This window comes from Tamandua tetradactyla, chromosome 4, assembly GCF_023851605.1.
Source record: "Tamandua tetradactyla isolate mTamTet1 chromosome 4, mTamTet1.pri, whole genome shotgun sequence".
Lineage (NCBI taxonomy): Eukaryota > Metazoa > Chordata > Mammalia > Pilosa > Myrmecophagidae > Tamandua > Tamandua tetradactyla.
The window spans coordinates 98,888,405-98,898,776 of record NC_135330.1 but is presented as its reverse complement, the minus strand read 5'-3'; positions in this window follow the sequence as shown (position 1 = coordinate 98,898,776).

Here is a 10,372-nt window from a genome sequence, read left to right as displayed (position 1 = left end):
TTTAACTAAAGAGACAAAAAACCTATATAAAGAAAACTACAAGAAACTGTGAAAAGAAATCACAGAAGACTTAAATAGATGGAAGGGCATACCATGTTCATGGATTGGAAGACTAAATATAGCTAAGATGTCAATTCTACCTAAATTGATTTACAGATTCAATGCAATAACAATCAAAATCCCAACAACTTACTTTTCAGAAATAGAAAAACCAATAAGCAAATTTATCTGGAAGAGCAGGGTGCCCCGAATTGCTAAAAGTATCTTGAGGAAAAAAAACAAAGATGCAGGTTTCATGCTGCCTGACTTAAGGCATATTATGAAGCCACAGTGGTCAAAACAGCATGGTACTGGCATAAAGATAGATATATTGACCAATGGAATTGAATAGAGTGCTCAGATATAGACCCTCTCATCTATGGACATTTGATCTTTGATAAGGCAGTCAAACCAACTCACCTGGGACAGAACAGTCTCTTCAATAAATGGTGCCTAGAGAACTGGATATCCATATGCAAAAGAATGAAAGAGGACCCATATCTCACACCCTATACAAAAGTTAACTCAAAATGGATCAAAGATCTAAACATTAGGTCTAAGACCATAAAACAGTTAGAGGAAAATGTAGGGAGATATCTTCTGAATCTTATAATTGGAGGTGGTTTTATGGACCTTACACCTAAAGCAAGAGCACTGAAGAAAGAAAGAAAGAAATGGGAGCTCCTCAAAATTAAACACTTTTGTGCATCAAAGAACTTCATCAAGAAAGTAGAAAGACAGCCTACACAATGGGAGATAATATTTGGAAATGACATATCATATAAAGGTCTAGTTTCCAGAATTTATAAAGGGATTGTCCAACTCAACAACAAAAAGACAGCCAATCCAATTACAAAATGGGAAAAAGACTGGAACAAACACTTCTCAGAAGAGGAAATACAAATGACCAAAAGGCACATGAAGAGATGCTCAATGTCCCTGGCCATTAGAGAAATGCAAATCAAAACCACAATGAGATATCATCTCACACCCACCAGAATGGCCATTATCAACAAAACAGAAAATGACAAGTGCTGGAGAGGATGTGGAGAAAGAGGCACACTTATCCACTGTTGGTGGGAATGTCAAATGGTGCAACCACTGTGGAAGACAGTTTGGCGGTTCCTCAAAAAGATGAATATAAAATTGCCATATGACCCAGCAATACCATTGCTAGTTAGCTACTCAGAGGACTTAAGGGCAAAGACACAAACAGATATTTGCACACCAATGTTTATAGCAGCATTATTTACAATTGCAAGGAGAAGGAAACAGCCAAAATGTCCATCAACAGAAGAGTGGCTAAACAAACTGTGGTATATACATATGATGGAATATTATGCAGCTCTAAGACAGAATAAACTTATGAAGTACGTAACAACCTGGATGGACCTAGAGAACATTATGCTGAGTGAGACTAGCCAAAAACTAAAGGACAAATACTGTATGGTCTCACGGATATGAACCAACATTAGTGAATAAACTTGGAATATGTCATTGGTAACAGAGACCATTAGGAGATAGAAATAGGGTAAGATAGTGGGTAATTGGAGCTGAAGGGATACAGACTGTGCAACAGGACTGGATACAAAAACTCAGAAATGGACAGTACAACACTACCTAACTGTAATGTAATTTTGTTAAAACACTGAATGAAGCTGCATGTGAGAATGATAGAGGGAGGAGGGCTGGGGACATAAATGAAATCAGAAAGAAAGATAGATGTTAAAGATTGAGATGGTATAATCTAGGAATGCCTAGAGTGTATAATAATAGTGAAATGTACAATGTACAAATTTCAAAAATGTTTTTGCATGAGGAAGAACAAAAGATTGTCATTATTGCAGGGTACTGAAAATAGATGATAACTAATACTTTAAAATGTCACATTATGTGTGAGACTAAAACAAAAAATGTTTATTTGTTACAAAATTTATATTTTGACTAGAGCATTTCCTAATATAACTCATGTAGATAGTTTGATTGAATATCATAAGTACTTGGAATCTCAGGTAGCACATGAGATTTTGTTGGTTTGTCCAGAGTGATCCCCCGATGAATCCCAGAATGATTTGATCAGTGACTGGAAAAGTATTTGGAAGCCCCCTTCAGGGAATGGTGAGAGTGGGGAGAAATTCAACTTCCCCAAGTTGAATTCTTGATATTCTCACAAGCAGTGTGGACAACCAAAGCTATAGGCTGAGCCCCCAGTCTTGGCGTTTGTTCACATGAAACTTAACCCCACAAAAGATAGGTCAAGTTTACTTAAAATTTAGGCCTAAGACTCACCCCCAAGAGAGCCTCTTTTGTTGCTCAGATGTGGCCTCTCTGAGTTTATTCTCAGTTCTTATTTGTGGATGACCCTGAGGCTGGTAGACTTTTAACTGAGGCTCACTGCTCTTTTCAGGCAGCCCCTCAATCTAGCTCTCACCTCTTATCTCCTTTTTACTTCTTTTTCCTTCCACTCACCATTCTATACTGATGGATATTCTACAAAATAAATGGCCTACACTCTTCAAAATATCTTCAATGAATAAAGACTCTGCCTTTTCAAGATTAAAAGGATATATTCATTAAATGATTGCTTATTGGGTATTAAAATGCAGGTATAGACATAGACATAGATATAGATGAAAATTTAAATATAGCTATAAATTGTTATTGAGATATTTTGCAACATTCACATAAGGTATGGAAATGTATAACAGTGATGAATCTAGTGTTTATCTCTTTATGTTATTACTTGCTTGTCAATATATTGCTGTTAATTTATACTTATTCAATCTAGGTTATATATTTTCAATCTGGTCATGGTCACATTTCATGTTTTTTCCATGTGAGTATCCTGTTATTGCAGCACCATTTGTTGAATTTTTGTTTGTTTTTTTTTCTTTGTTTGCTTTTTGTTTTAGGAGGTGCATGGGTGAGGAATTGAACATGGGTCTCCTGAATGCCAGGCAAGAATTCTACCACTGAATTATACTTGCACCCATTTCAATCTAGGTTTCCTTTAAGGTTAATTTAATTTTACTGCTTTCCTATCATGCTCAAACACTGTTACTTTGAGTAATAAGGAAGGTTTTCAACCATTTCCATGGTTTCTGCTATTCCATTTGTTGATATTAATATTTGTCAATATGCATCTTGGAATGGGAGAGTTCTGTAACTAGTGGAAGGCTGGCCTCTGTTCTGAAACCTTCAAAGTAGGACAACAATTTTATCATTGCCTTCACAGTCCAAAAAGTTGTATCATATTTTCTATTAGTTTTTCAGGACTTACAGTATGTGTTCTCTGTCTCAAATCCATTGCCTGAAAATAATTTTCTCTTATTTTTATTCATTACAAATTTTGCAAAATGATATACATGTTTGGACAGTTAGCACTATGATACTGTTTATGTTGCTATGTCTAGATGTGCAAGTCCTTACTTTGTTTTAATATAAAATATAATGTTTTGCACAGTAGACAAGAAAAATACAAATGAAATTAAACAAAATATATTTCTTGTTACAATGTCATGTAAAACACATTTATCTCTACTTTTTCCCTCAAAGCAATAAAATGAGAATTAAATTAAGAGAAAATTTGTCCTTACTAAGCCAAAGTAAAGGAGGAAAGAAGCCACTACAATGTGGAAGTAGCAGGTGTTTTGTATGATAAGAGAATTCATACAAAAGGGGATAAACTACATCTCTGATTTCCACTTCAAGATTGAAGAAATGACTATCTCCTAACAGAATTGGTGGAATGTAGGGGCTGCAAAGGCTGAAGTAGAGAAGCATCAAACTGGAGAATAAAAGGCACTGCAAAAGTTGGAGGTGGACTCTCCAGCCAATATGAAGAGCAGTCTCACCACACTCCCCCTCTCTGCATGGGACATGACTCCCAGGGGTGTGGACCTTCCTGGCAACGTGGGACAGAGATCCTGGAATGAGCTGAGACTCAGCATCAAAGGACTGAGAAAAACCCTAGAATGAGCTGAGAATTAACATCAAGAGACTGAGAGAACCTTCTCGACCAAAAGGGGGAAGAGTAAAATGAGACAAAGTGTCAATGGCTGAGAGATTCCAAACAGAGTTGAGAGGTTATCCTGGAGGTTATTCTTATGCATTAAGTAGATATCACCTTATTGTTCAAGATGTAGTGGAGAGGCTGGAGGGAATTGCCTGAAAATGTAGTGCTGTGTTCCAGTAGCCATGTTTCTTGATGATGACTGAACAACGATATAACTTTCACAATGAGACTCTGTGAATGTGCAAACCTTATGTCTGATGCTCCTTTTAGCTACTGTATAAACAGAAGAGTAGAACATATGGAATAAAAATAAATAATAGGGGGAACAAATGTTAAAATAAATTCAGTTTGAAATAGTGGTAAATGAAAGCGAGGGGTAAGGGGTATGGTATGTATAGTCTTTTTTTCTCTATTATCACTTTATTTCTTTTTCTGTTGTCTTTTTATTTCTTTTTCTAAATCGATGCAAATGTACGAAGAAATGATGAATATGCAACTATGTGATGATATTAAGAATTACTGATTGTATATGTAGAATGGAATGATATCTAAATGTTTTGTTTGTTAATTTTTTTAATTAATAAAAGAGTTTTAAAAAGTTGGAGGTGGAAATGAGAGCTATTCATGTCTAAGGGTATTCAGATATTTAATAATGTGGTGCATTAATTTCTTCTAAAGATTTTTCAAATCTGGTGGTGAGCTCTCCACAACCAGAACTTTGAACAATCCCTTTTTGGAGGAAATGACTATTTGGAATAATTGTTGTTTAAAACCCTTAAAATCTCTGCAGCACTGGTCAAAGAACTTGAGCTGTTTACAAGCCCAGATGATCCTCATTCTACCACAAATAAATGACTTCCTCTTAATTATTAACCAACACTTTAGGGTCATCATATGCTTGGGAAAAGTATCTAATTTAAAGGCAGGAACATAAGAAAAATATTATTGACAGAATTAAAAATGAAGGGGAAACAAACATTCCAGATAATAGAAAAAAAACTAAAACCCTTATTAAATGTTATCATAGGGGAAATTTATTAAATTATTCCTCTAATGACATAAAGTAGCTTAGTAAGCTACTTCTAATGACATAAAGTAGCTTAGTAAGCTACAAATTCTCTCTCAGAAATAAAGTATCCTTTTTAATGCTGTAAAAAGTGTTGCTGCACATTCCTAGATGTTGTTATATAATACAGAAATTAAAAATTTAAGAGAATAGTTTTGACAATGATATCAACAATGAAAGCCAACTAATAAAATTCCAAAATGAGGAATAAGAAAGGAAAGAGAATAAAACTATCAAAAAATAAAATAAAAAGATCATTACTCAGAATGAAATAAATGCATTTTTAAAAAAGGATGTAAAAACCCAGAGCCACAAATTGAAATAGAAATAAAATTACTATACCATGACATATCCTTGTAAAATTCCAAAGTACTGTAAATAGAGAGACACTTCTAAGATAATCAAATAAAAATATATAATACAAGTGAAAGTGAATTTATGTAATAAGACTTATCTGGGTGGAGGGGAGAGGAGAAACTTGCAAATTTATAGAAAAAAACAGTTATTTGTATAACCAAAGAAGCAATCTATGAGGAGTGGGAATTCTTGCATATTTAGATGGTGTGTTTATTGATTGTTTTGCCCCTCTAAATGTAATATTATGATTATAGAATTATAGGTATAAAATGAATTACTTTCAATACTGAAAGCTTAAAAGAATCTTAATCTGAATAGTTTAACCCGAGATTTTATGGTAGACTAAGTAAATAAACAAACAATAAATGACTTTTAATGATGAAAAGTATTTTATGTTACATAATGAAATATATGCTCAGAAACATTACTCCTATCCCACTTTTCCAATAACTTACAACCTCACAACAAAATATTGCAATAGCTTTCTGTTCTCCATGCCAATATGTTCCCTGAATAGTTTGTTTTGTCAGACAGGGATCAAGTCCAATATAAGTGTGATCATATCACTTCTCTGCTCATGGTATCTGTAGTTTCCTCTCTCACTTAGTAAAAATTGAAAACACATCCCATAAATGGCAATGTCCATGATGTTATCATCTTTCCTCATTTCCTCTCTTGTTCTTCTCCTTACCCACCCCCATGGGACCACAGTGCCCTCTGCTGGCCACCTGGATCCTACCTACCTTGGAGATGGGATTTTTATGAACCTTCTGCCAGTCAAATTCTCCCCAGGTAGGCTCCCAAATCTATGCATCTCAAACCTCTGCCACCAACCAAAGCTAAATCTGGTGGTGAGAGCAATGATATTTCGGATTACATCTGGAGTTTGACTCACTACATTGATTCTACTGAAGCAGGGCCATGGAAGGTACTCAAGAAGACTAATTGCAAGGTATAGTTATTTATAATTCTAACCATAAATATGCGAACACTGACCAAAAAATGACATACTGAACCCCTAAATACTCAGAAAGATTTTATTACTGACTGATGCCAATTAAAACAGACCATGGAGACAAAGTAGCCTATTTATTTTTAGACTAAATTTTACATCATCATCAAAAGTAGTTAAAATCATTATATAAGTAGTTGTGAAAATAATAAAACAAAGAATTAATATTCAAATCATATTATTGTCTGGTTTCTGAATTATTCAAGGTAACAGAACCAGATTTTCCTAAGGATGAAATTCAGTAGGTAAGAATGTTAAATTTGTCTTTTTCTTAGTTTAGGTATTTCAAGAAAGATTATGTTTTTTAATATTCCTGGAATATTTATAGCATATTGTCTCAGAAATGTATGAGTAAAGTGCATGTCATTTAGCTCAATAAGCTGAAAGTGTACTCAATTTTAAAACCACAATAATTAACACAATAATTAATGAAAGATATATAATAAGTAATAAAGAAAGGAAATTAATAATAATGATATGTTCTAAAAAAAACTACAATTTTTAGCACTATAATAACATTTGTTGGTAACTGAGTCAGTTAGAATGACCAAGAATCCTGTCCTAAAGTACTTTTACTTGTATTATTTCCTTCTCACTAAAAGCACTTTTAAGTGAGAAGGAAATAATAAAACTTTGTTTTATTATTTAAATTTAAATTGTATTTTTTAGAACCTGGGTTCGATTCCCAGTGCCTGCCCATGTAATAAAAATTTTTTTAATGTTTTCTGTGCATTAGAAAGAAAAATACAAATGAAATTTAACCCAACAAAATTAGGATTACAACAACAGATTTAGATGTTTATCTCTACTTACTCCACAAAAACAAAGAATGGCTAAATTATAAGTAAATTTTATATGCATAAACACAAAGACAATGAGGAAAGAAGTCACAAAAGAGGGGACTCATTGTGTTCTCTGTATGATAGAAGTGTTTGTACACAAAGGGATTAAAATTCCACATGTGCTCTATCCCAAAAGTGAAGACTACTACCTTCCTGGAAGAAATAATGGAATGTACATACTGCAGACATTGAAGCAAAGAAGCAACAGGCTGGAGATATATAAGGGAGATGGGAATGAGGGATCAAGGAAATGAAATTTTTTAGTGAATATAGATAATATAAAATGTGAAGCCGTTAATTATTCTCAAGAACTTTCATGTGATGCTGGTAACAACCTTCTCAACTGGGACAGTATATATACATTTTTTCTGGAGTAACTGACTCCTTGAAATCCCCTTAAAATCTTCACATACCTTTACAGTGAAGTTCAGTTCACCAAGGTCCATGCATGTTTCACTTGTAACATACTTCCTCTTTTTAAATATGAACTTGAAGCTGAAGATTCTCAGATGTTTGTGGATGGCCTATAATTTCAAAGACAGAGAACAAAAGAATAATAATATTGACAGAAATAAGTGTACTTAATAAGCAGAGATATTGCAAGGAAGAGAATTAAACATTAGCACAAACATGCAGAAAAATATTTTATGGTAAAAAAAGAGAAACCCTCTAAAGACTGCAGGTTAAAAATACCTCGTAAAAGCAAAGTTATTTATATTTGAAAATATTATAAAAGATATGGAACCATAGATAGAAATATGGAAGAAAATGTTAGGTAAGCTCACTAAACAGTAAAGGTAAGAAATAGAGAACTAGAATATTGGAGACAAATGATAGGAAACAATATTTAAATAATTCTAGGTAAAGCAAAAAGAAAGGAAAAGAAGGGTAATTTTATTTTAAAAATTACAAAATTATTCATCAAAATGAAGGAAATTAATTTAGAAGGAAATGACCCAGACCCAATAAATCCCAGAGAAGTAACTTAGAAAGAAAAATAAAAACCTAATGCTGTGGCAAAGTTTTGTGGAATTCTTGAGCACCAGAAGTAGAATTTTCTAAGATCATCAAATTAAGGAATAAAAGGAAAGAAAAAAAAGGGTGAGGGAGACAGAGACATACAGAAAGAGAGGGAGTGAGACATTTGCATTTAAATGCTGTGAGATTATCATGGGGAATGATTCATTAACACAATTGCAAGTTACTAGTGGGGCAGAGGCAAGAAACATACAAAATATAAGGAAAATCAATTTTCAGATTAGATTTCCTTGCACAAACAAAGCAGCATATTGGGAAATGCTAGAATTTTTTCATATTGATCATATATTTGTTGTTGGTTTTGGCCTTCCAATTTGTAATACTGTTTCACTGCTTATGGAGTTGTTGGGTTAAATCTAATTTCTTTCAAAAATTAAAACTCATTAAATATATCTTCACCGGAATAAAATATTCAATCCAAGAAAATAGGATTAGCATATGCTAAAATAGGTACCTCTTCCAGCTGGGAAGGCAAACAGGAACATCAGCTAGCTTTCTCCCTTGGCTTCTTCATGAAGATTTGCCAGTGGCATTTTCCTTTTGCTTCTCTGTCATAGTTTGCTAGGTGCCAGAAGATGATATACCAGAAGCAGAATGGCTTTTATGAGGAAGTATTAAGTTGGAAATTTACAGTTCTAAGATTGTAATAAAATGTCCCCATTAAAGCAAGTCTATAAAAATGTCCAAATTAAGACACCAGCAAGAGGTTACCTTCACTCAAGAAAGATTTATGAAGCTCAGGATTTCTCTCTGTACTGGAAAGGTACATGGTGAACATGGTAATGTCTGCTAACTTTCTCTCCAGACCTCTTGCATCATGAAGCTCCACCAGGGGCTTTTCCCTTTTTCATCTCCAAAGGTCACTGACTACATAGGCCATCAATGCTCATGGATCTCATAGCCCTGTAGCTTTCTCCAAAATGTTTATTCTTTTAAAAGATTCAAATAAACTAATCAATCTGGAATGGGTGAAGTCACATCTCACTCTACACAAATGAGTGTGTCACATCTCCATGGAGATAATCTAATCAGGTTTCTAACCTGCAGTGATGAATATGGATTTTTTTAAAATGGCTACCTCCACAAGATGGATCAGGATTAAAATACAGCTTTTCTAGGGTACATAATTCTTTCAAAATGGCACATTACACACTCTGGACCCTAGAAAAAATATGTTTTTTCCCCAAAACAAAATACATTAATTCCATCACAATTTCAGAAATACTTAAACCATTTCGATAATAATACAAGTATAATACAAGCTTAAAATCAGTGCAAAGTTAGTTACAGGCACAGTCTGTCCTAAGGTAAGATTATCCTCTGGTTCTGGACATGTAAAACTCAGAACAAGTTATTTGCTGCCAACATATAAAGGAAAAATAGCCATAGGATATATATAGCTATTTCAATAGGGAGGAGTTGGAAGGAACACAGGGTTCACCAGACACAAGCAGTTTTGAAAACATGCAGGGGAATATCCATTCGATTTCAAAGTCTGAGAGTCATTCATCTTTGGGGGTTCAGAAAATAGTTGTCCTGCCCTTTCCAAGGGCTTATGCAGTGGCCCACATTTTTCTCAATACAACCTTGGGGGACATTGGAGAGGCCAACATTTTCGAAGACCCACCCTCCCCAAGCATCTGGGCTGCACATGGGCTCCCTGCCATCTCTGGGACCTATGCTCAACCCCTCCATGTGGAGCAGCCAGGCTCTCCTCAATCCCTAAGGAATGTCCTCCAACTTTTCTAAGGCCTGAGGTGGAACAACTCTTCCAATGCAAGGGGATGGAAAGCCCACCTTTTGCCTTATGGGCAAACTCACCCTTTCCAAGTGCTTGGGTGTGCTGCTCTCCTGGACCAAGTCTTCTTTACTTGAGCCCCAACCTCTGTGATTCTTCCTCTGAAGACATTTTACCTTCACTTTGTCCCTTTCCTGAGGTCCCCAGTTGAAACTGGCAATAGTCCCATTTATTCAGATCCCACAGCACTCTTATTTGCTTTCTA